The following is a 15,592-nucleotide window of genomic DNA, read 5'->3' on the forward strand; positions in this document are numbered from 1 at the left end:
TTAATCGTGCATCCAACAAGTTTGCATACTATATAATTCAGTAGAAATGTCACTGCAGCAATAGCAAACCAACAGGCTCTAATAAACAAATATGTCAAGCGATCCAGAGGTGTCATTAGTTTATAAGACTTATGATCTAAGTCAATAGTCTCAGACCCAGACTTAAAATAGATATGACAGTCTTAAAATAACATTGGAGATGTATATACAACAACAATCGCAACCTCAATACAATTTTAAACTCAATTAATAGTTCCATACACAGTGCGGACTTAAGATGCCAGTATGGATAGTGCATACAAAAAAAGCAAAAAGGCACCTATCCATACTTGTTAAATGTGATCGATCATGTGCCTTAACATATAGTGGCATTATAATATTCATCAGATAATGAAAGTACCCACATCTATCCAAAGAATGGTCTCTATCTAAAAAATATGCCCATGAAAATGGTGTCACCCAAAGGGTTATACTGTAAGACTTGACTCTGCACTAATGTACCTAGGAGCGAGTACAAAAAGTTTTTATTCCTGGCACTTGCTATCAAATACTGTTTAAGAAAGTTGAGTCTCCTTACATTAAAACAAAACACATGTGTATTAATAAAAATTAAAATCCATGTAAATATAGCTAGTCTACATATATTATTGTCAAAAACTGATAAGTCAATGACATATAATAAAATAGAATTGAATTGACGTACATTTTACCCATCATACTCACATAACATATTCAGAACTTTATACAAAGATAACACTATTATACAAAAACATCTCAAGGATAGATGGATAATATCAATCTTGTATTAGCTAGTATTTGATGTGATAACTATAAAGTTTCCCATAGGAGAAAAAACAACAATTAGACATTGTATAGTATAAACCAAGTATATAACAGATATGTATTGATACCTAAATAATATTGAAACAAAAACCTAACATATAATGATAAAACCAGTGTACATAAAACAAGTTTTCTTAGGTTGACAAAGAAATATCTTGTAGACCCCATTAAGACCACTGTGTATAGTACTAAAAAAGCCAGGCGAACAATCAAGCTTCATGCCAAAAGCATGTGGCTAATAAAAATAAAATCCCCATTAAGTCTCGTTAGCAAAGAACGTGCCATATGGACTTTTCTTGAACAGAAAATAATCAGGACTATTACACTTTCAAGTCACAAAAATGTATAACGGCCTACAAAAGATAAATAATAATTATGGTTGTTATATAAACATTATGTAATAAAGTCCAGGAGTATATCAAATATAAATTTAAATGTAATTAATGTGTAATCAAATACCTGGAATATATTAAAGCAACCAGTGTGCATGTTACACGAGATGTACTTAGGTTGACAAAGGGATGTCTTATAGAGCCTACCCAGACCAGTGTGCCCATCACTAAAAGGGGCCACACTAACATATGAACTATTATATATTCAAATCACAAACATGTGTAATAAACTACAAGGGAAGGTAAAGATTGTTATATAATAACAGATAACTTCCTCTGTTTCAAATGAGGTTTTATAGAGGCTCTTTCATTGAGGCCCTTGCCTCTATCTGCTCTCAGCCTCAAAATCCACCAAGCTTCCTTATCTTCTGTGGTGTTTCTGATATCTCCCTCACATATCGTGGGAACTTTCTCCTCCACAACCATAAACTTAAAGAAATGAGTATTGCCTACCAAGTTCACATGTTTAGATAAAGCAATGATGAGCCAATTATCTGAACATTCTGGGAAAAACTGTACAGTTGAGAGGTATGATTATGCATATAGCTTACTACCACTCTCAGGATTCAAACCCTGGCTGTGTGTGCTGAACATACAACAATTTGAGTTTAATCAGAGTGAGCTATTTAGAAACTGCTGTTTGTTCCTTCAGTGTTTTATGTTTAAGTCTGTCTTGGTTGTGCAATCAGACCTTGTACTTACAACAGTCTTGTACAAACACTCCTAGACATATTTTTTTTTATGTAGCACAGTGTGGGTAACAGTGGTTAACACAACATTACTATTCAGAGACTGCAACACTAAATACCATACAATACCAGAGTAAACACTACCAGTCCAGGATTTATAACTTTATTGCCAGGCAGTTACGGTTTTATTGAACTATCACCTATATTGGACTATTACTGTCATATTGTCTGGTTTATTCAGTACAACCCATACAACAGTTTTTATACTGTTAGGTGACTTTCTGATACTTTATATTTATTTGGTATGACTACTACAAGCAGGATTGTTACTCACCAACCTCGCGACGCTGCCCTTAAAACCTACTGGCATGGTCTTCCTAATTCACTGCCCACTCAGCTGCAGCTGTAAAGGGAATAGAGAAATATTTATCCATACCTATCCATCACATACACAGGCTGGACTTTGGTAAACAGTTATTGACATGAATACTTACACACTGCTGGGACATCACCCCTCTGCCTTGCTTCTTGGACCCACTCATCCAAGAGCTCCCTCTTCCTCCCCTTCAAGTCGGCATAGTGGTGCCGGACCTGCCCACCAGTCCGAGGGATACCAGTGGCACTGGTGAGATCACAGTCAAGATGGTCCCAGGCTTCTGCTTTATATTGGGAGCCATGGTACTGGCCCTGCAGCAGCCTCTCATTATGGTTATTTACCAGGAGTCCTACTATGTATGACCTTGGACTCTTGTAAGCCCCAGCGCTGTGCCTGGAAGCACATGCCCACGCCAACACCTGCCATACTGCCTACAATGGGAAGCTGCAACCAATTATGAGCTGTATTCCCACCTGCGGTGTTTAAGTACGGCTGATTTCCCACTCTTTGCCGTGATTGGATGGTTTTGAATATGCTGAGCTAAGCTAAGCTATGGGCAAACCTGCTTAGCTAAGGTTGGCAGTGCTTAAAGGGGCAGGTTTAGCACTGCTTACCAATGGGCAAATCCACTTAGCTGGGCTACTCATTGCTTAGCAGTCATATTTACACAATGCTTACACCTGGTAAGCAGAGCTGTGCAATGCTTAGCATTGATGATTTTTTTTATTTTATAGACTATCTGCTGTATGGCATTGATTCATCATTCATTACATATTACAAATTTGTTTACTTTTCCTGACATCCCCCAATGTGCTTTCATTACATTTATTCATGTGTGACTAAACTCTATGGGGCACTTGTGTTTATATAGGTGTTTCACAACTTTATTAAACTGAGACCTCACATCTGAACCTACTACAGTACTCTGGTTAACAAATATATGTTATTTAGTAGCTAATTATAAAAAACAATGTTTATGTACTGCTTTCACATGTAAAATGCAAATTGGTTACAGTGGGGATCGAACCAGAAACTTGCAAAGCGCATGCTCTAACCACTACACTATTGCAGTACTGCTTATGTTGCATGTCTCTTGCTATTTAACTTCTTGTGCTGTTTAAGCTGGAATAAGTGTAGCTAAGCAACGGGCATACCCATACAGCTATGCTTAAACTTCATTGCATGTTTAAAAAAAAATATTTGCTGAGTTTTTTTCTTTGTACCCTTCAGAATATCCCTGCTAATGCTGAACCTGCTTTATGAGATGATTGTCCCTTTTGTCTTTGTCCACATTCCTTACTCTGATGGGTTGGGAGGTATGCCCTATGTGCTTATTAACTTTTGCCTTGGTATGGATGATTGTCCCTTATGGCTTGGACCAGATTTCTTACCCTAATGGGTTGAGGGTGTTTTGAGCATTCTTACTCATTTTAAATTGCCAAAAGGCAATTCTGGAGTGCAGGGGGTAGGTATATTGTGAGAGGTCTGCTCTCAGACACATCCCCTATGCTCGTACATGTAACTATGTCTGTTTTAGAGCATGGCAGTGCGCCTTCATACATATGCATGGCACACTGCCGTGCTGAACAGGAACGGTCCCTGCCATGCAGGAATAACTTATTCCTGCACAGCTGCTTGCTAAATACAGGAGATTGTTTTTCTGTATCTGTTTGAATCTTTCAATCTGTGTTGTTTTTATATTTCCTGTGAATTGAAACTCTGGTGTTTATTATGAATAGATATTCAGTATTGTCTTAATTATTTTTTATTAAATATGTCTAAACCCTTCATTGTGGCTGGTCTTTTAGAAAATATTTTAACCTTTGAGAGCATTTGCATTTATTTGGTGGCACTGTGGCTTCACATTCCTGAGAACTTTTCCTCAGGTAGATAGCAAATGTTGGAGGTATGAAAGGGAAGAAAGAAGTAATTGGGAATATATTTTCTGGCAGTGCAGTGAGTTGGTGGAGTTTAAGGAATCCCTGTGGAATGCACTGTCAGAGATGCTGGGTGGGCAGATTTGCGTGACAAGGGAGATGATTTTTCTATCCTATGATACAGAATCAGAATTGCATAGACATGATAAGGCCTGGCTGTCTCTAATTATGGTGGCTGCCAAAAAATCAATTATTAGAAAATGGAAATAAAAATCTAAACCAACTATATTATAAATAGTGAATATAGTAACAGAGATAAAACAACTGGATTTGAGATCTTTAGGAAAAGGTAGTAGCAAACAACACAGGAAAAAATGGGAATTGTGGAAACAATACATACAGGGGAGGAATTAGGCTTAAATATCGCATTTAAGTCCTGTCTTCTTTTAATACTAGATAAAAAATGCCAAAAGAACACCAGGCACCTCTGCAGAAATACAAAGTAAGCACACAAATCCAAACAAAACTGCTGAGGGTAGGCTCCAGAATCCACAAATAACGTCTTCAAGGGATGGTTAAAACAGTACTGTCTTTATTGCTAAACAAGCGCTTTCACACTGAGCTTCTTCAGGTGTACATACAAAGCAACAAAGCACACCTTCTTAAAAACACTTAATCAAACCACATGACTTCAATTAATCCATGTAAAGACACAACATTCATTACAAACACTCAGTGAATAACCATATAAAAACACATCAATAAAAACTATCTTTATAAAAAATTTAAACAGAATTAATGCTTTGGCCAAACATGTCTTAAATACAGGTAAACAGCATAGATTTCAATTTATGGTTGTTTCTAGGACTTATGAGAGTATAAGGGGTGGAGATATTAGGGATAGGACTGAAGAGATAGAGGCAAAATGGATTGTTATGTTAAGAGCCAACTATGGCCATGGGCTAAATGATAGTGTGCCCATCAAACCAGTCCTTAGTAGGAGAGCACTACGTAGGTAGTTTGTTTTTAATTTAAAAAGTTTTTGAGATATGTAATATGTTTAAATGTTTTATAAAGATAGTCTTTATTGATGTGTTTTTATATGGTTATTCACTGAGTGTTTGTAATGAATGTTGTGTCTTTACATGGATTAATTGAAGTCATGTGGTTTGATTAAGTGTTTTTAAGAAGGTGTGCTTTGTTGCTTTGTATGTACACGTGAAGAAGCTCAGTGTGAAAGCGCTTGTGTAGCAATAAAGACAGTACTGTTTTAACCATCCCTTGAAGACATTATTTGTGGATTCTGGAGTATACCCTCAGCAGTTTTGTTTGGATTTCTGTCTTCTTTTAATGTTTGACTAAAGACAATTGGGTAGATTATAAGTGATGTATAAAGTTTGCAACTGGGATTGTGTCTGTGTGGTGTGTTTTCATTTATATAAATGTATGATTGCTTATGTCATAAGTGATGGTTTAATAAAGATGTTTCTTGTTTAAAAAAGGGTCAGGAATTGAATAATTTATGTAATATTGCTTTGGTTAAATGCTATATAGCAATATATGTGAAGCATAATGTTTGTTAATTTTAACTTGTTAATACATTTTGATTACTTTTATATAACTGTAAATCTGCCTATGTCAGAAGTGATAATTCAATAAAGGTGTTTAAAAAAAAAGAAAGTTTTGCCACTTGGTTAAACACTACCATGTGTATAAGTATTCATTTTACTAAGAATTGGGTAACCTGGTAAGAGCCTTAAAGTAGCTGGCTGGTGGCAGTGACTCTACCTTATAGTCCGGGTGGAGGTTGCAAAGCAAGTAAGCTGTGCAGGCCTTTCCCAGGTGCCACAAGGTAAACATAGAGTTTCACTTTTCACAACAGTTTTATTTATTTTTGTTAGTTTAGTTTAGTCAGGGAAAACAGGCAAAGATGTCAGCAGAGGATTATGGCACGCTGACAGTGAATCATTTGTCTAAGGTGTGCAAATCAAAAGGACTGGTGCATGCCAACATGCCTAAAAAGGAAATTATTTCAGCCTTAGTTGCACCTGCAGCACAGACCGGCAACCAGGAGAAAACTAGTATGGTGATGGGGATGTGCAACCCTCATAAACAGGACAGTTCACCTTTTCCTCATAGGACTTAAAATCTTTCTGAAATTAAGGAGACTTTAACTGATGGTAAAATGCATGAAATTAGAATCAGTAGAGAAACTGTGGCATTTGGAGGCTGAAGAAAATGAGAAGCAGTGTCAACATGAGAGGGACATGCTGACTCTTTGGTGGGAACAAGGAGGTACTTTGCCTAGGAACATGAGAAACTAGTTGGCAGACCGTGAGTGTGACTCTGCAGATGAGATGGTGAGAAAAAGGGATCTCTACTTGGTAAGCAGTGCACCACTGCATAAGTAGGAGATACCCAGTACTTAACATGGATATAAAGGAACTCATGTCTGGCAGCCTAAACCACCCCAACAGAGTCCAACATTAAAAGGGAAAGCCACTAATTCAGGTACACAGCCAGGATCAGAGTTTAGATATCTTAAATGTAACCAGAGGGGCCACATAACATACAAAAGTCCACTGAAGCAAGGTGGGGAACAAAATGTGAGGGAGCCAGCAAGTGGGAATAACTGTATGCCATTGGTAAGTTGTCTGGAAACAACAGGGGTACCAAACTATCACTGGAGTTTGTATCCTTTCTTGGTGGATGGAAAACAGGCCACTCCCAAGAGCAACACAGCCTCTGACATAACTATTGTGAAGCCTGCAGTGGTTAAACAGGAGCAGTACTTGCTTAGGCAGTCCACTCTAGTCAGAGCTTTAGAAGGGATCCCATTACAAATATCTCTGGCTGTGGTTCATCTTGACTAGGAGGGTGGAAAAGAAAGCAACCATGTAGGTGTGTTTGATGATATCTCTGCAGATGTCTTGATAGGAAATGATTTTGATAATGCAATACCTTATTTGCATGCAGTTGCACACAGTCAGGCTTGGAGACAGGCATGTGGGTTTGGTAGCCTGGGGGAGACCCAGACAGACCCCACACCTGAAGCTGGGGCTGGTAATGTGGCTATTTCAGGAGTGAACTAATCTGTAGCAGTGAGCCTGAAGGTGAGCCACAGCTGTTGATAATTACTGATGTTCCCTTGGACAGGGCAAGGGCAGAGGTAAGTGGTAGAACCCAGAATGACAGTGAGGCACCCACTGTCAGAAGATACCAGACTTCCTGTGGAAGCGGAGCTGGGAAGAGTCACAAAGGTTGAGTTGAAACAGGCTCATCTATCGGACCCTACACTATGAGACTTGATGAAGGTAGTTAAGGAGACACCTAATTCTCAAGGAAACTGTATACTTGAACAAAGGGTTACTGTACAGACAGTGGACCCCTGAGGGAGGGCTAGAGGGTGAGGTAATACCATCTGGCACTTCTAGCCATAGCCCATGACATTCCTTTTGCAGGTCATATGGGCATAAAGTGTACCAAGAGATGTATTATGCAGAATATTTATTGACCAGGGATTGCAAGGGATGTAAGAGGGTACTGCAGGACCTGTGAACAGCGCCAAAATGTAGGCAAGGCAGGAGACATGGTCAAAGCTCTTTTGATGCCTTTGCCTGTGATGGAGGAGCCATTTCAGATGGTAGCTATGGATATTGTGGGGCCTCTATGTACCCTAAGTTCCACAAGGAAGAATTGTTTTCCTCGAGTTAGTAGACTATGCTACTATGATACCCTGAGGTGGTGGCTCTGTCCTCCAGAAAGGCAGAGAAGGTGACAAAGGCTTTGTTAGATATTTTCAGCAAGGTAGGTTTCACAAGAGAAATACTGACTGATAGAGGTGCCAATTTCATGTCAGACTTACTGGTTTGTCTGTGGGACTGCTGTGGGGTGAAGCCTAAACACTAACCCCTACCACTGCCTCAGACTTATGTTCTTGTAGAGAGGATAAACTCTGCACTGAAGACCTTGCTGAGGACATTTGCAAATCAGTTTTACACCCTTTGAGTTGCTGTATGGGCATAGGGTGAGGGGGCCTTTGGATTTGATTTGGGATGAGTGGGAGGGTGAGTGTGAATCCCACAAGGAGTCTGTTATGGCATATGTCTTAAACCTCAGGACAAGGCATGAGTCCAACAGCAGAAAAGGGTCTGGTATGACATAAATGCTCAAGCCCAAGAGTATGCTGTAGGACAGCAGGTTATGGTGCTCATTCCTGTCAGGCACAATAAGCTGCAGGCAGCTTGGGAAGGACCCTTCTAAGTGGTAAGGAAGGTCAAAAACTGCTAGGCAGGTGGCAGGGGCACAAACTGTACCATGTTAACATGATGAAGCCTTACCATGACAGGGAGGCCCTTGTACTCAGTATTTGCAGGGGATGGCAGGAGGAGTCTGAGGGGGAATCTGGTGATAGATCTCATCAGTAAGGCTCAGACTGACACCTCAGTGGAAGGAGTAGCAATGTCCCGGCAGCTATCCCCTACCCAGGTTTGAGAAATCCGAGCAGTATTACAGAAGTTTGGGGAGACATCCACCATTCACTGGGAAACCTGGGTGCACCCACCTGGTGCAGCACCATGTGGATACAAGACCCCAAAACCTATCAAGCAGGCCCTTGTAAGGTGCTTGAGTGAGTCAGACAGACTCTGAGGGAAGAGATATGGGAAATGTTGGAAATAGGAGTAGTCAAGGAGTCCAGCAGTCCCTGGGCCTCCCCAGTGATGCTGGTAGCAAAGAAGGATGGCAGCACCAGGTTCTGTGCGGACTACAGAAAACTAGACAGTCACGCAGAGTCAGATGCTTACCCCATGCCTAGGACAGATGAAGCCTTAGAACAGCTGGGTGGGGAAGTATCTGACCACTATTGATCTGACCAAGGGCTACTGGCAGGTGGACTTGACTCCTATTGCTATAGAGTTCAGCCATTGTGACTCCTTTGGGATTATACAAGTTTACAAAGATGCCCTTTGGGATGAAAAATGCCCCAGTACCCTTCCAGAGGCTGGTAGATCGTATCCTAGCAGGAGCAGGAGATTATGTCCTTGCTATCCTGGAAGATATTGTCATCTACAGCCATTCATGGCAAGAGCACCTTCTGCATGTCAGGGAGGTCCTGGGAAGACTGCAAATGGCAGGGTTGACCATTAATTCCAGTAAGTGTCAGGTGGGTATGGCAGGTCTCCTACCTGGGACATAGAGTGGGCAGTGGTAAGATCAGGCCAGAACCTGCAAAAGTGGAAGTTATTTAGGCATGGCCTGCCCCTGTTACCAAAAAGCAGGTGAGGGCATTCTTGGGGATAGCAGGGTACTATAGAAAGTCTGTTGCCAATTATAGTACAATAGCTGTTCCCCTCACAGACCTAACAAGGAAAAATAGGCCAGATAAGGTTGTGTGGACCCCAGCCTGTGAGCAGGTATTACAAAAGCTTAAAGGGGCTTTGGGAAGACCCCCTGTGTTAGCCAGTCCAGATTAAAGCAAAGAATTTGTTGTGCAGGTGGATGCTTTGAACCATGGAGTGGGGGCTGTACTCACCAAGTTTCCTCAGAGAGAGAAGAGCATCCTTTTGTATATATCAGCTATAGACTCCAACCCAAGGAGGAATGTTATGCAGGTGTAGAAAAAAAAATGTCTAGCCATAATATGGGCACTGCAAAAACTTGTATGGAAGGAAATTCACTGTAGTTACAGACCACAGTCCCTTAACATGCTACATCAAGCCAGCCAACAAAATGCCAAGCTATTAAGGTGGAGCCTAGGGTTGCAGGCATATGATATGACAGTGCAGTATCACAGTGGGGTTAGCAATGTCAATGCAGATGGGCTGTCAAGACAGGGTATGGGTTAATGTGTTCCCAGACAGGCCCATTTCTCTCAAAAAACATTTCTCCAGGGTCACTTGAGGAACTAGCTTGAGTCTTCAAAGGGGGGAGAGATGTGATGATGTGAGATAGTGCCAGCTATGCCAGAGGGAGTAGGGCAGTACATGTGTAACATCTGCAAGCATAATAGCTGAAGTTTTATAAATAATTATATGTCATTTAAATATCAAACTGATTTGTATAGATGCTTGTGTTAAAAATGTATTTGTAAAGTTGCTTGCGTTAAAATGTATCAACAATGGGTCCTGCTGGATAGAAAAGAAACCTACATGTATAACAGGCTATATTGTTGTAACTGCTGAAATGTATATATTTTAACAGAGGATACTGGGAAGGGGTTAAGCTCAGCACAGCTAACATTAAGAAACATAGCCTGAAATTAAATGACTTGCTTTAGGCCATAAAGATTCTATCTTACAGGTCTGAATGCACCCAGAGACACATGGTCTATGAAAAGCCTTTCTGCAGGAAGGGTAGATCTGCTGGAATTGCTTTATAGCTTCCAGATGCTGTATTAAACCTTAGCAAAGTTCTATGTGTGCATTGTGGCACATCTCAGCCAAATCCTGGCTCATTTGCTAGTGAGGGAGTAGTGTGGGAACCACAGAGTCAGGTGACCAGATGTGATGTCATTCTGAAGCCAGCACTGAAATTATACTTAGATACTAGTAAGAGAAAATCCCCACAACAGATGAAACACAAATGGTTTGTGATACATTTTCAGAATATTACTAGGATAAACTATGATCGAGAATACCATATGATCTGTAAGTAGCAAGACACTTTGAAAAAGTGGATAGCCAATGTCAAGTAAAATAATACATAGTTTTCAAAATATTGACTATATTTTTAATAATATATGAAAGTGAGAAATAGAGTAAAAGAATTAGATGAGGATGAATAATGAGCAGGAAGAAAAATTAAGGACATGGAGAGAGGGTTTATTATTAGAAAGATGATAATGGTATGAAAGGACACTGAAGAGAAAAATAAATAGTAGTAATTGCCAGCTGAAGAGGTAGAACAGAATATATTAGTAGTATGGTATAATTAAAGTGAGAGATTTTTTGATATTAGGCTAGTACTACCTGGTACAATATGAAGGTGTAAGTGAACTAAGAGTGAGAAAGGCATAGTTATAGTGAGTCAGTGGTTGTGCATCTGTTTTGATGGCTGTGCTTGTACATGTACAGGTAATGGTGTCAGATATTTTTTAAATTGATCTTGAGATTGGAAATGTTTCTAGCATGTTTAAGGGATAAGGAAGGATAAGGGATAGAGTTTTAGAAATAGGCTACATAGCTGGAATAGAGATAGTTTGCTGCTGACCAATGTGGTTTGTACATAGTGAAGACTATTTTGTTTTCAGATTCAAGTAGCCTAGGAGGAGTGTACGTATGTAATAAGTCTGGTAGGGTTTTGCTTTGCTCTGTAAAAAAACATCAAGGTCAGTAAAAAGGCCCGCATTTTTATTGTTAAACACTTGCTTTGTTTTGGTTTGTATATTAATTTATGGACTAGGAGTAGTTGGGTGGGAGTGAATTGTTTGGGTAATTCAAGCCAGCCACGCTGTTTTAATGCTAAGCAGTGATGGGTTCTGTTTGAAGAGTTAGTGGCAAAGTTTGTTATTTTGTTGTAGCACTGGTTTAGTTTAACTTGGTTTGGATGGAAGCTTGAAGGCTAAACAGTGCTGTATAGAAAAGTGTGGTGGTAGTGGGGAGAAAAGTTTGTAGATGCCAGAAGTTTCTTGGATGAGTCATTTAAGTAGTGCCTTTGTTCTAAAGAGTATCCTTAATTTTTGGTGAGGATTTTTCTTTGTTAACCTGTTGCATATGCAGGTCAATTTTCAGCTTATCATCAATGCCTTTCCTAGTAGCTTTGTATAGGAGATGTATTACGATGGGGGTGTTGTCAGAGGCTGTAACTGAGAATTGTTTGAGGTGTGTAAGGGCTTTTGGGAGGAATAGAAACTTTTTTTTTTAATTTGGATTCAGTAGAAGCTGAGAGTTGTTGAGTCAGCTTTCAACTGAAAAAAGTGACTCTTAGGTGATGTGCTGTAGAGTAAATAGTATTAGAGGGGGCTTGATTTGGTGTAAGGAGATGGTATATGCCAGGAAGAATAAAGCAATAGTGTTACTAATGACTAAGATGATGTCTGAGATGGTGGCAGTGAAATAAATCGAGGAGTAGAAATAGGCTGACGTTAGTTGTAAAATTAAGGGCATATACGACACTAGAGATTTTCGACAGGCTGAACAGGGATGAAGGGACTGAACTTTGAATACTTTTTAAGTGGACAGTAAAAGAAGATAAAGAAGTTAGGACAGAGACCAGAGGAGGTGACTTTATTATTGATATCAATACTACAATGGCTAGGTTGCTTGACTGGTAAGGCCGGGATGAGGAAAGTATGAGGTAGTTTATATAGATGATTAAGGGGAGTGGGTTAATGAATATTTATAGTACTAAGGAGAGTATGAAGGTATATACATTTTGAAGAGGTGAAAAGCAAGCAAGTGATCTGGTTACACTGGCCTAATGGCAAATATGGAAATGGCAATTGACATGTCGGTATGAAGAAAGAGGAGTGGAATATTTCTGACCATGCACATGTTGCAATAAAACGGAATGGGTAGGTAAAGAGAGGAGATGGCGCTACTGAGGGAAGATGGACTAAAGAGATGGTAAAGCATTTCCTCATCTCAAACTGTATAATTCTTAATCTCAGGCTATATTGTAAATAGTTAATTTGTGTGTTTAAATGTTCTGCTTAAGGAGCAATGTTAAGTCAATCTGGAGATCAAGACTAGATACAATAGCTATTTGTGATATATGGGTTTACATGCTTAACAATAGCAAATGATGAAAGTTAAATATAAACACTAACTGTCTTTCATGAAATAAGACTATTATATAACCATTTAATTATAACATTTTTGTACCACTGCATCATGCATGAGGATTGCATGGTATGTAAAAATGAAAATGATGTTGCTGAGAGAGAGATGTTAAAGTGGGGGGCAGGTAAGAATAATATTAAGGCTGAAAGGCAGAACTCTACAGAGAGATGGAAAGGGTTAAAGGGTGTTTGAAGAAGTAATATCATGAAAAAGAAGGATCATTATAAGAAACATGCAAGGAAATGCATTAAAGGGAGTGGGGATTGAAAAGGAAGAAGGGTATGGTTAGGAGGGTACAGAAGGATATATTGCATGGTTGAAGCTCTGAGTTAACTAGTAGATCACCAAGAAAGCCTGGATGGTAAATGGGAGGAAAATTCTTTGCAGTGAGTGGCGGCAGAGAAGAATAGAATAAAATGACATGGAGTTGAAAAAACAACAGGTGGAGGCAAAGATAATGGTAGTTTGAAAGCAGGAAGGAGAGAAGGTGTACAAGGCAAAAAGAGTGAGAAAACTTTGTGTTTTATCAATAGTTGCATGAGATAGATGAAGGGACAACTGAAAGGATGGACATAATGGGAAGAAGACCAAACTTAACTAAAGAGTATGCAGATGTATTTTAACAAGGAACTGGCAGTGGGGGAGATTTTTACCACCAGCTGGATATATAAATGTGCGTGGAGGAACAGAAGGCCAAGAGCAATATCTGATGTCTTCTTATAAAATTGTAGTTTTGGAAGTATCTTAGAAAATGATGAAGTGTTTCAAAAAATGATAATTGACTGTGAGAATTTCCTTACAAAGAAGGCTCCAATGGTGACTGTGTTGTCCAAATGGAACAAGGATAGGATGAAGACAGATGTATGGCACAGACAACATGACTGCAACCCAGATGACTAAGGAATCAATTAGAACTGAAAGGAAGAGAAGAAATGAACAACCACAATTACTCGATCCTCCTGAGGGTTTGTATGTGTGTGTAAAATCATATACTCTCATCACACCTCTCAAATGTACAGAACTGTGGAAAGTGTCTCACCATTGCCACGCCCCTTGTAATTCTTTTGATTTTTCTGGTAAATCACTGAAGATTATATTATGTCAATGATGTCAGACATTCAAGTGTCATATGTATTGTTCAGAAAATACATTTTGATGCAAAACCTACTGTTCTATTAACCTTTGAAGTGAATTAGAGTAATATTTAAAAACAGTCCCTGATTCTGGGCCTTTGTCTCCACATTATTTTTGGCATTGTCTGGAATTCATGACCAAAGAAGTTGAAAGATGATTCCCACTGGGATATAAAATCACATATTTAGTAGGAAAAACAAAATTATATCAGGTCCTCATTATGCTGGATAAACATTACAACTAAAAAAAGACCTATAATGGTTGCCTGAATGTGCAGGGATCAGCTCTTGACTGACTGGATGAAAGAAATGGCACAATTTGTATGGCAGGCCAGCTGGCCAGCAGCCATGAAGGGTGAAAACAGCATGCAGAAAGAAAGAGGAAAAGGAGGACAATGAAAATTATAGTCCTGTATCCCAGGTGAATAAAGATTCAGCGATTTATGATAGAATATTGACAGGAAAAATAATGGTAGTAGTTCAGAAAGTGTTGCATATGTTGCTCATGAAGGAATCCAAAGATTACTGGATGTGATTTCTAAACTTTATGGAATTGGCAAAGAGGGTCATTTATTCTTCAGGACAGGAGTAATATTTGACATTAAGCATTTCATGCTGTTGATATTTTAGAGTGGTCATTTATGTTTAGGATACTAGAAAAAATGGGGCTGTGCAAGGTGATTATAAAAACATACAGAGGAGGTGATAAAAAAATACAGAGGAGGTGATTATAAAAACAAAATAGAAATAAAAGAAACTCTGTGACAAATGAGGCTTCAGGCCTACAAGCACCCTGGTCTTAACAACAGCATTAATATAAAGTGTTTTTAAAAAGAGTATGCAAAAAGACTTTCAAAGAATTCTTTAACTTAAATGTGTTTAATAATTAAAAAAAAAAATTTTTTGTCTTTAAATGTTTAATTATTTTGATCATGTGACTTTCTAAACTTTTTATATAATATGTTTAAACTGATCTGTGATCATTCTAAAGACGTCCTATGTTTGTTGCATGGAACCGCTAAATAAAGTTCATTGTTTATAGCTTTTTCCTGCATACTTAATGTTGTGGATTTAGATTTATATGATGGATGAAAAAGGCAAAAAAGGTCTATTTTAAGGATGTATATAAAGGTGAAGACAAGAGTACATCAAGAAGAATTAGTTTGTCATATGTCAGAAGGCAAGGAATTCTGCTGCTGACAATGCTTTTTTCTGTTAAGAATGTTTTGGAAAAAAGTTGAAAAATGAAGTTGGGAAAGGGGACAGGCTGATGAATCTGTGCAGGTTTAATTTATTTGCAAGTTACTATATGTTGCTGTTAAATGACATGGGAAGGCAACTACCAAAAGTGGGAGAAAAGTTTGGAACTTTTCTGGAAGATTTAGGGAAAGTGTACTATTTCAGTAAGAAAGTGGTGATCCTCGTGGGGAAGGCCATGGATATTAGTGTAAACTCCTATGGTTGGTGTGTGATGTTAAATTATTTTTTCGCTTAAAAAAATT

This window comes from Protopterus annectens, chromosome 7.part0 (assembly GCF_019279795.1).
Source record: "Protopterus annectens isolate FY-2018-M chromosome 7.part0, PAN1.0, whole genome shotgun sequence".
Classification (NCBI taxonomy): Eukaryota; Metazoa; Chordata; order Ceratodontiformes; family Protopteridae; genus Protopterus; species Protopterus annectens.